The sequence below is a fragment of the Lotus japonicus genome, chromosome 3 (assembly GCF_012489685.1).
Source record: "Lotus japonicus ecotype B-129 chromosome 3, LjGifu_v1.2".
Lineage (NCBI taxonomy): Eukaryota > Viridiplantae > Streptophyta > Magnoliopsida > Fabales > Fabaceae > Lotus > Lotus japonicus.
Window position 1 is genome coordinate 44694338 of NC_080043.1, and position 14635 is coordinate 44708972.

The window sequence follows — 14635 nt, forward strand, 5'->3', positions numbered from 1 at the left end:
ATAAGTGTAATTTTTACAACTTTAGCTTATAATTAGGGACGGAGGGAGTATTATTCTGTATAATACCCACTGTTTTGAACAAGTGGGTTTGGAATTTGGATAGTTGTTTAGCACTACATCTCTTAAGCAAGTGTTTGGGGTTTATATTCTCAACTTTTGTGAATCAAAAAAATTATTGTTCAGCCTTTAATCGCTTAGCGCGTTGACAGTGGGATGAGAATATAGATTCATGGGTATCGGTTGACAAATACCTGGTTACCACGAGGAGAAAAAATCTTCACGTAGTAATTTTGTTTTGTGTTAGTTATATGGAATAGAATGTGACAGAATGCACATCAAACAATACACTTTTTTTTTGAATATCAGTACGGCAATTTCATTGAATGGTAGAATAAGTATCTAGCTTCTGCAACTGATACAGGGGGATTATCCCACCAAATATGAGAAGGATAAGCAGAAGGTAAGGAAGCTATACACTTTAATTTCGAGGAAAATGGTAAAATTGTGAAGAACTAAATGGAACACCATCTTAATAAATCTACACGAGAAAAAAACCTTTAATTTATATTTGAAACATTTTATTACATATTCAACTATATTAACTTGATTAAGCATGTTTCAAAAAAAAAAATTCCATCAAAAAAAAAACATGTTTCAAAAAAAATGTAATTCTTTCATAAATTTAGTGCTAATATATTATTATAAATTACAATATTAATGATAAGTTTGATAGCTTTTATAAAATTATATTATTGTTATGTTACAATATTTATATATGAAAATATTTTATTCTCAATCAAATATCAAATAAGTACGATTATATATGTAATTAAATTTGTAATCATTTTCAAATGATACGGAGTTACCAAACAAATTACAAATATCATTATTGTCTTATTCTGTTCTGTTGGATTTTGCAACTAGTTTAAAGCGGAAAAAGAAAGACCTCACCGAATGTAAATAACTAGGACAGGCATCTATATAGGTGTTTTTTCACGGATTGTACCCGATGAGTATTTATAGAAGAGTAGATGATTTCCTAAAAGTTGAACATTTAAATAATTATCACTCAAGATTTCGTGGATCGCCTAATAGAGTTAGTCATTTTGAAGATCATCGAGATTATTTGATGATTTTTTTTTGAAACTGGGTAATTCATTAAAAAGAAATCAAGTTGCCATAGAGGCAATTACGTCAGCATCAATGAAAGACTCAACTTCCGGCGGCACCTCTTCAATCCAAACAAAGTTATGGAATTTTGAGGAGTTCTTGGCCAAGTAATCGGCCACAGAATTGCCAGAACGACGCACAAACGACAATTGAAAAAAGCTAAAAGCTGAAATTAAGTCTCTACAATCACTCAACACAGAAAATAAATAGGACGCACCACGCTTGGCCTTATGCCAAGCCTCAAAAAGCTGTAGACAATCTGTCTCCAAGCACACTAACTGAAAACCAAGATCATTAACCATCGAAAGTGACCAACGGAAAGCCAAAGCTTCTGCTACAACAGTCGTCGGCGCGTGGATAGGGGAAGCCACTACTGCTGCCATTACCTGAGCCAAATTGTTCCTAGCAATGAACCTAAAACCAGCATCCGCATCTTGAACCCATGAGGCACCGAAATTAATTTTGATTACCTCCTCACGCGGTCTCTTCCAAGTAGCACTAGTCTGCCTCCTGCGCTCTACCGGAGGCTGTGCCACATACATCATCATCCCTGGCGAATCAAGCCTTCGGAAACGCACCAATAAACCAGCAAGAGTTGGTTGTTTTTGTTGATAAATAATGGCATTCCTCAACTCCCATAAAACATACATAAAAGTCACGCATCTCCCACTCACACTGTCATCCTCATGATCAAAAAACTGCTGCATGAAATCTGATGGCTCCTCACATGGACGGAAACGGACCCCCATTGGAGTTGCAAACCACCACCTGGTCACGACTGGGCACGTGAAGAAGACGTGTTGCACCGACTCTGAAGTAGAGCAACAGAATGGGCATTCCTCCTCAACATCCACCCCACGGATCCGCAACGCACGACGCACCGGCAAGATTTTCTTCGCCGCTCGCCACGCGACTTCCTTACACCGTGGAAGTGCGTCCACGACCCATAAGGATCTCCAGAATTTGGCCCGAGACACCTGCCCTGTGGAAGATGTTGGTTCCTCCAGAATTCTCCGCTGTCTAAGGAAGTCGTAGCCTGACTTAGTAGTATAAGCACCATCAACCGTCAATGGCCCGTAGAGCTCATCCATGGACGGCTGGAAAGGGAGAGGTATTTGAAGTATCTCTCTCGCAGTTGGAGGCCAGAACACCATATCAATCAAGTTCCTGTTCCAAACTTGCAAACCATCAACAAATAAATCCGCAACAGTAAGTAAATTCTCACTACTGGCTATATCCTCCCGGAAAACAGTAGGGACGCCGCTAGGAAGCCATTTATCTTTCCATAAATCAATACTTCTACCATGCCCAACTCGCCATCTAGCTCCTTCCTCCAAAATCCCTCTTGTGCGGAAAATGCTTGTCCAAGCATAACTTGGACGCCCATGTTTCTTAGCTGCAAAGAGGGTAGAGTGAGGAAAATACACTGACTTAAAAACCCTACCCAGAAGAGAATTCGAATTTTTAAAAACCCTCCACCACGTTTTTCCCACCAAAGCCATGTTAAAAGCTTTAAAATCACGGAAACCCAACCCTCCGTCAATCTTTGACCTGCATAAAGAATCCCATTTAAGCTGATGGATACCCTGTTGGGTAGCATCATCACTCCAATAAAATTTGCTAATCATCCTCACAATATTTGCGCACAAACCATCAGGCATTATAAAACAAGACATAATATAAGAGGGGATAGCCTGTGCTACCGTCTTGATTAGCACCGCTCTTTCTGCTCGAGAGAGAGAGCGCTCTTTCCAACCCTTTAATTTTTTCCAAACTCTTTCTTTGAAAAATTGGAAAATTTGGGTTTTGGACTTACCAATGATGGTAGGTATTCCCAAATATCTTTCAGAGCAATCCACAGCCTTTACACCCAAAAGCATTTTCAGCTCATCAAATCAGGGACTAAGCACATTTCGGCTACAGGAAAGCATGGATTTGTCAAAATTGATGACCTGGCTTGACACCCTTCATAAACATCAAGCACCTTCAAAACAACGGATGCTTCTTCCGGAGTCACCCTAGCAAAAACAATGTTGTCATCTGCAAAAAGAAGATGTGAAATAACAGGGGTTGAAACTGAACGGGCAATTTTAATGCCATGCAAAGTAGAGGCCTCTATTTCCTTCTGGATTAGTGCCGAGAAAACTTCTCCACAAAGAATAAATAGGTATGGGGATAATGGATCCCCTTGCTGTAATCCCCTCCCAGGATCAAAAGGCATCTGTGGGTTCCCATTCAGCATTGCCTGGAATTGAACAGAAGAAACACAATTCATAATTAAATTAATCCAGGCTACAGGGAAGCCCATTTGTGTGAGCACGCTGTGAAGGAATGGCCATTCGACCCTATCATACGCTTTTGACATGTCAAGTTTAAGCGCCATCATGCCATTACGGCTCGACATCTTCTTTTTCATAAAATGAAAACACTCATAGGTTACCAAAGCATTATCTGTAATTAGTCTTCCCGGTTGATGACTACTTAAATTATAGGTATGATAGGGTATTTGAATGTTAAACTACCATTAAGGGACTAATGATGTGACTGTTACTTTTGGAATAATTTATGGAAAAGAAGTAAAAACTTATCTCTTAAAATGGTTAAGAATCCAGAGCATTTTAGAACGGGATTCGAATGAAAATGAATTAATGGTTAAAAGCGCTTTGTGGCCACTTGATGTTCACATAAAACCTCATAAGGTAGACAATTTTTGCCTGACGTGGGAGAGAGACTGTTATTCCCAAAGTCATTTAAGACTAATCATTCAAGCTTTAAAGATTTTGTTAGTAAGCAGTTGGGATGGTGGGTTTCAAGAGACTTGTGGGAATTGCTATTTGAAAAGAAGCAAAATTCGAAATTGCGAACCTAAGGTAAATATTCTTCCTCTCGTTTCACACAAAATACAATATTTTTGGAGCATATATTAATACCAAAAATTTCGAATTCGAGAAAATGAAGAATATGCCCTTTAGTCATTTCGAAGCCAAGCCTTAAGGAAGACCAAGAGTAGAATTCGAACTATGCAAGTCGAGAAGGATTTGGTCAAGGAGCCAAATCAGTTCGATTCAACATAAGTTAATATTTCGTTGAAGGTTTGAAGAGTCTTAGCTAGAATGCATGAATGATCATCTGAGGGGAAGCTAAAATTGTTTAAGCTATGAAGAATTACTCCAAGCGACCGAGGAAGTATCCGATTCGAGATGGCCATGATATGTTGTCACATTATAGGAGCACTTGCGCACGACCAAGCAGTTGCCTACGAGGAAGTCCATGTACCGACGTTTCCAAGGGTTCCTGGAGTCAGAAGCACACGAAGAATCAAATTGAGGCAACACTTAGGAGTTGGAAACGTTGTGCCGAATTCGAAGCTTCAAGTTTATGGCGAGTGAAAGGTCATTAGGCAGTTGTATTAGCTAGTTTTATTCTTGTCCATAAGATTGAACTAGCAGTTTTTATGTAATTACTATAAATAGGATGTTGCAGTACTTAAAATGGTTGGATATCCTAGCTACTAACACTCTAAACGCGTACTACCATACACAATACACTTGCCACAAAGAGTTCATGTAAAAAGATCTCATTCCACTTTCATTTTAATCAAATTGCATTTCATTTCTTTTGTCTATGCAATTTCTTTTTATTCTTGTTTCATTTTCTGTTTTCTTCAACCTAACACTTCTTAAGGCGTTGGAACTTTTACCCTTACATTTGATCGTTGTTCACAAAACTTTAAATCTTGAGTTATCACCAGATAACTTGAAGTTTTCGTTTTAATCTCCTACTACTCAACGCAGTTTTCATTGCTTACAAACTGTACTGTTATTGGGCTAACGACCTTTTGTAATCTCGTGGGCTTATCGAATTTGTACTATTGGGCCAGGCGACCCATGACCTAAACGGGTCAGAACCTCATAATATATAAAGAGGACACCGCCCTAGCGGTGGGGGATCCAACACTTTTTACTTACTTTGTTACTTTGTCATATTCTACTTCTGTTGTTTAATTGCTTAGCCCTGACCGGAGTTCTTGACCGGAACATTGGCGCCCACCGTGGGGCCGAGGAATTCAATCCTAGGCTTCAAACTCACTAAATATGGTGAATCGATCTGGAGCAAACGGAAGGGACAATCATGTTAACCATGAAAATGTTCCACCCGACATTTTGCAACAGATCATGGCGGATCTAACTGATCTTCGTCAACACAATCAACAACTGCAAACTCAACTTGCTGAGATCAATCAAGATCGGGGCTTGCATGAGGGCGATCGTAGAATGGCAGAGATGGTGGTAGATTTCCAACCGTTTACATAAGACATTGCAAACACAACCGTTCCAGATAACTTGAAGACTTTGGTTCTTGATTCTTATTACGGGGATTCTGACCCTAAGGATCATTTGGTGTATTTCAACACCAAAATGGTTATTGTGGGCGCTTCAGATGCTCTGAAGTGTAAAATGCTTCCTTCAACACTTAAGAAGTTAGCAATGACTTGGTTTACAACGCTCCCACCGCGTTCAATTGCAGGGTTCATGGATTTATCGGCGAAATTTTTGTCCCAATTTTCAACTAGTCGCGCCCAGAAAGTGACTCCAGCAGCTTTGTTTAATTTGCAACAGAGGCATAATGAAAGCCTTCAATCCTTTATGGGGCGTTTCAATCAACTGTCAGTGCATTTGGAGGATAAAATGCCTGAAATTTGTATTGCCGCTTTTGAATTGGGTCTTCAATCAGGAAGTTTGAACAGCAGTTTGAGTCGTAAGCCCGTGGAGACAATGGCGGAGTTGTGAAGCAGGGTACAAGGTTTCATTCGGGAGGAGCAAAGTGATCGCATAAAGAGAAACCGTAAGAGTGCAGCGGTGTCTGGCCAACAACAACAGTCAGATTCGAAAAAGGCGGTGGTTAACGATCAGCGTTCGGGCGGAGCGGTTACAAAAGGAGAGAGAGGTTACAATAATTCAAGTCGTTTTGATAACCGCTCTAATTTTCGAAATCGTGCTCAGCCTTATGGAAATCGTGGCTATGGACAGTCGATGACGTGGACCAGAAACCAACAAGACAGATCGACCCCACTTGCGTTTAATTTAACTGAAGCATTGCACATGTGTCTGGAGGCGAACACAATTCGTTTTCCTAAACAACCAAAACGCCCGCCAGGAAACGTGGACAGAAGTAAGTGGTGTGAGTATCACCGAATCGCGGGACACAATACAGATGATTGTTTTACCTTAAAGAAAGAAATTGAGGCTTTGATAAAGGCAGGTTACATGCGTCAACTGGATGGGCGAAAGGAGTCGGAGGGAGCTGGAACCTCAACGAAGCGTGATGACACAGGGAAGGAGATTGAAGAGTCTGAACCAAAGAAGCAAGCTGGAGATGAAACTAAAGGGCGCATTCATTCTATATTTGGAGGATTTCGAGGAGGCGGTATGACTAATTCTTCAAGGAAAAGGTATGTTCATTCCATTAATGTTGTCTATACAAATGATTGGGGAAGCTGGGGAATCAATCAGCCCGATATCACATTTACTGTTAGAGATTTTGAGGGAGTTCAGCCTCATGAAGATGATCCCATTGTGGTGATGTTAAAAGTCGCTGATTACAAAATTGAGAGGGTACTGTTGGATCAAGGGAGTTTTGCAGATTTGATATATGGCGATGCATTTGAAAAGTTAGGGCTTACGGAAACTGATCTGTTACCGTACGATGGGGCGTTAGTTGGTTTTACAGGTGAGAAAGTATTGTTAGAGGGTATGTGGAGCTAAATACGGTGTTTGGTGAAGGTAAAAATGAGAAAGCCTTTGCCATTAAGTTTCTTGTGGTACAGTGTACATCGCCGTATAATGTGCTTATTGGAAGACCATCGCTCAACAAGCTTGGGGCGATTATTTCAACAAGACATTTAACAGTTAAGTATCCATTGGATAAAGGCGGAGTTGGAACTTTGAAGGCTGATCAGGTGGTTGCTAGGAAGTGCTATTCTGACAGTTTCAAGCAGTATGGTCACATGGGAAAAAGAGCAATGAAGGAGGGACATAGAGTTTTTGGGGTTGATGTTGATCAAGATGAGGTTAGTTTGGATCCAAGAGAGGGCTTTTCAGATTTCAAGGTGACTCCAGAGGAGGAAACAAAGACAGTGAAGGTGGGCGAAAGGAATCTGAAAGTTGGGGTAAACTTAACTCCAATCCAGGAAAGCAGATTGGTGCAATTGTTAGCTGAGAACATGGACTTGTTTGCTTGGAGTGCACGAGATCTTCCAGGAATTGATCCAGAGTTCATTGGCCACAAATTGGCATTGAATCCTGGTGTGAAGCCGATCGCCCAGTTGAAGCGTAAAATGGGCGAAGAGAAAGCACTGGCGGTGAAAACAGAAACTAACAAGTTAATTGATGCCGGTTTTATAAGGGAGTTGAAGTATCCTACTTGGTTGGCTAACGTTGTCATGGTCAAGAAGAGTAATGGAAAATGGCGAATGTGCACAGATTATACGGATTTAAACAAGCACTGTCCAAAGGATTCATATCCACTGCCTAACATAGATAAGTTAGTAGATCGGGCTTCGGGATTTGGAATGTTGAGCTTGATGGACGCATATTCGGGCTATCATCAAATTCGAATGTATGCGCCAGATGAAGAAAAAATAGCATTTATGACAAACCAAGCAAATTATTGTTATCAAACCATGCCATTTGGGCTTAAGAACGCAGGAGCAACTTATCAGCGGTTGATGGACAGAGTCTTTGAAAAGCAAGTGGGGCGTAACATGGAAATTTATGTGGACGATATGGTGGTCAAGTCAGAGGAAATGGGCGGTCATTGTATGGATTTGGCTGAGGCTTTTGGAGAAATCAGAAAGCATAACATGCGTTTGAATCCGGAGAAATGCTCTTTTGGAATTCAGAGTGGAAAATTTTTGGGCTTTATGATTACTCGAAGAGGAATTGAAGTTAATCCCGATAAGTGCAAAGTAATTTTAGAAATGCAGAGCCCAACATCAGTGAAAGAAGTACAAAAGTTAACAGGAAGAATTGCTGCTTTGTCACGATTTTTACCATGTTCAGGGAGTAAGGCGGCTCCATTCTTTCAGTGTTTGAGGAAGAACAAAACTTTTCAATGGACAGATGAGTGTGAGCAGGCTTTCCAAACTCTAAAGGAGCATCTAGCTAAGCCTCCCATATTGTCAAAACCAATTCCAGGTATTCCGTTGTCAATTTTCATTTCCATATCAGATAATGCTGTGAGTTCTGTTTTATTGCAATAATGTAAAGAGGAGTTGAGAATTATATATTTTGTAAGCCATGCTTTACAAGGGGCTGAGTCGAGATATCAAAAAATAGAAAAAGCTGCACTAGCTTTGATTATCACCGCCCGAAAGTTGAGGCCTTATTTTCAAGGTTTTCAAATCAAAGTCAAAACTGACTTTCCCCTACGCCAAGTACTTCAAAAGCCTGATTTAGCAGGGCGTATGGTTTCTTGGGCAGTCGAATTGTTAGAATTTGGTATAGTGTTTGAGAAGAAGGGACAAATAAAGGCGCAGGGCTTGATAGATTTTGTGAATGAGATGTCTCCAGAAGAAAGAGTATCAGAAGAGGAGGAATGGTTTTTGTCTGTTGATGGTTCATCAAATTTGAAAGGAAGTGGAGCTGGTATAGTTTTGGAGGGACCAGGCGGAGTAATTATTGAGCAATCTCTCAAGTTTGACTTCAAGGCGAGCAACGATCAGGCGGAATATGAAGCAATAATAGCAGGGGTGAGGCTTGCTTTAGAGATGAATGTGCGCTGTATTGTAATAAAAACTGATTCTCAGCTTGTGGTGAATCAGATAAAGGGGGATTATCAGGCAAAGGATGTTCAGTTGGCTAAGTATTTGGTAAAGGTTCAGGAATTGTTGAAGCAGATGGACAAATTTCAGGTAAATCATGTTCCAAGAGAGGAGAATACAAGGGCTGACATGTTATCCAAACTAGCAAGCACAAAGAAACCAGGTAACAACAAGTCTGTGATTCAAGAGACTTTGAGGGGTCCAAGTGTGAAGGAGAATGATGTTGTGATGGTAACGGGCGGAACAACTCTAGATTGGATGGATAGAATTCGGACGTGTTTGGAAGCGGATGGATCAGACTTAGCTTTATTTTCAAAGGACCAGATTCGAGAAGCGAGTCGCTACACGATGGTGGGTGGACAACTTTACAAAAGGGGCGTTGGAGTTCCACTGTTAAGATGTGTTAGTAAAGAGGATGCAGAAAGAATTATGTTTGAGGTACATGAGGGAGTCTGTGCCAGTCATATAGGGGGAAGATCTTTGGCTTCGAAGGTTTTGAGGGCAGGATTTTATTGGCCAACTTTAAAGGGCGATTGTATGGAGTATGTTAAAAAATGTGAAAAGTGTCAAGTTTTTGCTAATCTTCATAAGGCGCCCCCGGAAGTTTTAAGCTCAATGAGTTCTTCGTGGCCATTTGCAATGTGGGGCGTAGATATTTTGGGCCCATTCACTCCAGCAGGGGCGCAAGTCAAGTTTGTTTTGGTGGCAGTGGATTATTTCACGAAGTGGATTGAAGCAGAGTTAATGGCAAAGATTACAGCTGAGAAGGTAAAGAAATTTTATTGGAGGAAGATAATCTGCAGATTTGGAGTGCCAGCAACCATTGTTTCTGATAATGGAACACAGTTTACAAGCAAGAAGGTCAGAGATTTTTGTGCAGAGATGGGGATTGAAAACAGGTTCGCCTTAGTGGAACACCCGCAATCTAATGGGCAGGTTGAAACAGCAAACAAGGTGATTTTAAACGGGGTGAAGAAGAGATTGGGCGAAGCAAAAGGATTATGGGCAGATGAATTGGTTACAGTAGTTTGGGCTTACAACACAACACCCCAATCCACTACTGGAGAAACACCTTTCAAGCTTGCTTATGGGGTTGATGCGATGATTCCAGTGGAAATACAAGACATGACTTTTCGAGTGGCTACATATGAAGAAAACCAGAATTGAGAAAATGTTCTAGTGGATTTGAACTTGGTAGATGAGGTAAAGGCAGAAGTTTGCTTAAGGGAGGATGCAGTCAAACAAAGATCAGAAAGGCGTTACAATACTCGAGTGGTGCCTAGGAGTATGAAAGTGGGCGATTTGGTATTACGCAGAAAGGCAAAGATTTCAACTGATTCGAAGATGACACCTAACTGGGAAGGTCCATATAGAATTCTGCGAGATTTGGGACAAAGGGCTTATCACTTGGAGGAGTTATCTGGGCGCAGGGTTCCAAGAGCATGGAACGCTCAACATTTGCGCTACTACTACAGTTAAAGTTGTGTTCTGTTCAAACTTGCAAACCATCAACAAATAAATCCGCAACAGTAAGTAAATTCTCACTACTGGCTATATCCTCCCGGAAAACAGTAGGGACGCCGCTAGGAAGCCATTTATCTTTCCATAAATCAATACTTCTACCATGCCCAACTCGCCATCTAGCTCCTTCCTCAAAAATCCCTCTTGTGCGGAAAATGCTTGTCCAAGCATAACTTGGACGCCCATGTTTCTTAGCTGCAAAGAGGGTAGAGTGAGGAAAATACACTGACTTAAAAACCCTACCCAGAAGAGAATTCGAATTTTTAAAAACCCTCCACCACGTTTTTCCCACCAAAGCCATGTTAAAAGCTTTAAAATCACGGAAACCCAACCCTCCGTCAATCTTTGACCTGCATAAAGAATCCCATTTAAGCTAATGGATACCCTGTTGGGTAGCATCATCACTCCAATAAAATTTGCTAATCATCCTCACAATATCTGCGCACAAACCATCAGGCATTATAAAACAAGACATAATATAAGAGGGGATAGTCTGTGCTACCGTCTTGATTAGCACCTCTCTTTCTGCTCGAGAGAGAGAGCGCTCTTTCCAACCCTTTAATTTTTTCCAAACTCTTTCTTTGAAAAATTGGAAAATTTGGGTTTTGGACTTACCAATGATGGTAGGTATTCCCAAATATCTTTCAGAGCAATCCACAGCCTTTACACCCAAAAGCATTTTCAGCTCATCAAATCAGGGACTAAGCACATTTCGGCTACAGGAAAGCATGGATTTGTCAAAATTGATGACCTGGCTTGACACCCTTCATAAACATCAAGCACCTTCAAAACAGCGGATGCTTCTTCCGGAGTCACCCTAGCAAAAACAATGTTGTCATCTGCAAAAAGAAGATGTGAAATAACAGGGGTTGAAACTGAACGGGCAATTTTAATGCCATGCAAAGTAGAGGCCTCTATTTCCTTCTGGATTAGTGCCGAGAAAACTTCTCCACAAAGAATAAATAGGTATGGGGATAATGGATCCCCTTGCTGTAATCCCCTCCCAGGATCAAAAGGCATCTGTGGGTTCCCATTCAGCATTGCCTGGAATTGAACAGAAGAAACACAATTCATAATTAAATTAATCCAGGCTACAGGGAAGCCCATTTGTGTGAGCACGCTGTGAAGGAATGGCCATTCGACCCTATCATACGCTTTTGACATGTCAAGTTTAAGCGCCATCATGCCATTACGGCTCGACATCTTCTTTTTCATAAAATGAAAACACTCATAGGTTACCAAAGCATTATCTGTAATTAGTCTTCCCGGTTGATGACTACTTAAATTATAGGTATGATAGGGTATTTGAATGTTAAACTACCATTAAGGGACTAATGATGTGACTGTTACTTTTGGAATAATTTATGGAAAAGAAGTAAAAACTTATCTCTTAAAATGGTTAAGAATCCAGAGCATTTTAGGACGGGATTCGAATGAAAATGAATTAATGGTTAAAAGCGCTTTGTGGCCACTTGATGTTCACATAAAACCTCATAAGGTAGACAATTTTTGCCTGACGTGGGAGAGAGACTGTTATTCCCAAAGTCATTTAAGACTAATCATTCAAGCTTTAAAGATTTTGTTAGTAAGCAGTTGGGATGGTGAGTTTCAAGAGACTTGTGGGAATTGCTATTCGAAAAGAAGCAAAATTCGAAATTGCGAACCTAAGGTAAATATTCTTCCTCTCGTTTCACACAAAATACAATATTTTTGGAGCATATATTAATACCAAAAATTTCGAATTCGAGAAAATGAAGAATATGCCCTTTAGTCATTTCGAAGCCAAGCCTTAAGGAAGACCAAGAGTAGAATTCGAACTATGCAAGTCGAGAAGGATTTGGTCAAGGAGCCAAATCAGTTCGATTCAACATAAGTTAATATTTCGTTGAAGGTTTGAAGAGTCTTAGCTAGAATGCATGAATGATCATCTGAGGGGAAGCTAAAATTGTTTAAGCTATGAAGAATTACTCCAAGCGACCGAGGAAGTATCCGATTCGAGATGGCCATGATATGTTGTCACATTATAGGAGCACTTGCGCACGACCAAGCAGTTGCCTACGAGGAAGTCCATGTACCGACGTTTCCAAGGGTTCCTGGAGTCAGAAGCACACGAAGAATCAAATTGAGGCAACACTTAGGAGTTGGAAACGTTGTGCTGAATTCGAAGCTCCAAGTTTATGGCGAGTGAAAGGTCATTAGGCAGTTGTATTAGCTAGTTTTATTCTTGTCCATAAGATTGAACTAGCAGTTTTTATGTAATTACTATAAATAGGATGTTGCAGTACTTAAAATGGTTGGATATCCTAGCTACTAACACTCTAAACGCGTACTACCATACACAATACACTTGCCACAAAGAGTTCATGTAAAAAGATCTCATTCCACTTTCATTTTAATCAAATTGCATTTCATTTCTTTTGTCTATGCAATTTCTTTTTATTCTTGTTTCATTTTCTGTTTTCTTCAACCTAACACTTCTTAAGGCGTTGGAACTTTTACCCTTACATTTGATCGTTGTTCACAAAACTTTAAATCTTGAGTTATCACCAGATAACTTGAAGTTTTCGTTTTAATCTCCTACTACTCAACGCAGTTTTCATTGCTTACAAACTGTACTGTTATTGGGCTAACGACCTTTGGTAATCTCGTGGGCTTATCGAATTTGTACTATTGGGCCAGGCGACCCATGACCTAAACGGGTCAGAACCTCATAATATATAAAGAGGACACCGCCCTAGCGGTGGGGGATCCAACACTTTTTACTTACTTTGTTACTTTGTCATATTCTACTTCTGTTGCTTAATTGCTTAGCCCTGACCGGAGTTCTTGACCGGAACATTGGCGCCCACCGTGGGGCCGAGGAATTCAATCCTAGGCTTCAAACTCACTAAATATGGTGAATCGATCTGGAGCAAACGGAAGGGACAATCATGTTAACCATGAAAATGTTCCACCCGACATTTTGCAACAGATCATGGCGGATCTAACTGATCTTCGTCAACACAATCAACAACAAGAAACTCAACTTGCTGAGATCAATCAAGATCGGGGCTTGCATGAGGGCGATCGTAGAATGGTAGAGATGGTGGTAGATTTCCAACCGTTTACATAAGACATTGCAAACACAACCGTTCCAGATAACTTGAAGACTTTGGTTCTTGATTCTTATTACGGGGATTCTGACCCTAAGGATCATTTGGTGTATTTCAACACCAAAATGGTTATTGTGGGCGCTTCAGATGCTCTGAAGTGTAAAATGCTTCCTTCAACACTTAAGATGTCAGCAATGACTTGGTTTACAACGCTCCCACCGCGTTCAATTGCAGGGTTCATGGATTTATCGGCGAAATTTTTGTCCCAATTTTCAACTAGTCGCGCCCAGAAAGTGACTCCAGCAGCTTTGTTTAATTTGCAACAGAGGCATAATGAAAGCCTTCAATCCTTTATGGGGCGTTTCAATCAACTGTCAGTGCATTTGGAGGATAAAATGCCTGAAATTTGTATTGCCGCTTTTGAATTGGGTCTTCAATCAGGAAGTTTGAACAGCAGTTTGAGTCGTAAGCCCGTGGAGACAATGGCGGAGTTGTGAAGCAGGGTACAGGGTTTCATTCGGGAGGAGCAAAGTGATTGCATAAAGAGAAACCGTAAGAGTGCAGCGGTGTCTGGCCAACAACAACAGTCAGATTCGAAAAAGGCGGTGGTTAACGATCAGCGTTCGGGCGGAGCGGTTACAAAAGGAGAGAGAGGTTACAATAATTCAAGTCGTTTTGATAACCGCTCTAATTTTCGAAATCGTGCTCAGCCTTATGGAAATCGTGGCTATGGACAGTCGATGACGTGGACCAGAAACCAACAAGACAGATCGACCCCACTTGCGTTTAATTTAACTGAAGCATTGCACATGTGTCTGGAGGCGAACACAATTCGTTTTCCTAAACAACCAAAACGCCCGCCAGGAAACGTGGACAGAAGTAAGTGGTGTGAGTATCACCGAATCGCGGGACACAATACAGATGATTGTTTTACCTTAAAGAAAGAAATTGAGGCTTTGATAAAGGCAGGTTACATGCGTCAACTGGATGGGCGAAAGGAGTCGGAGGGAGCTGGAACCTCAACGAAGCG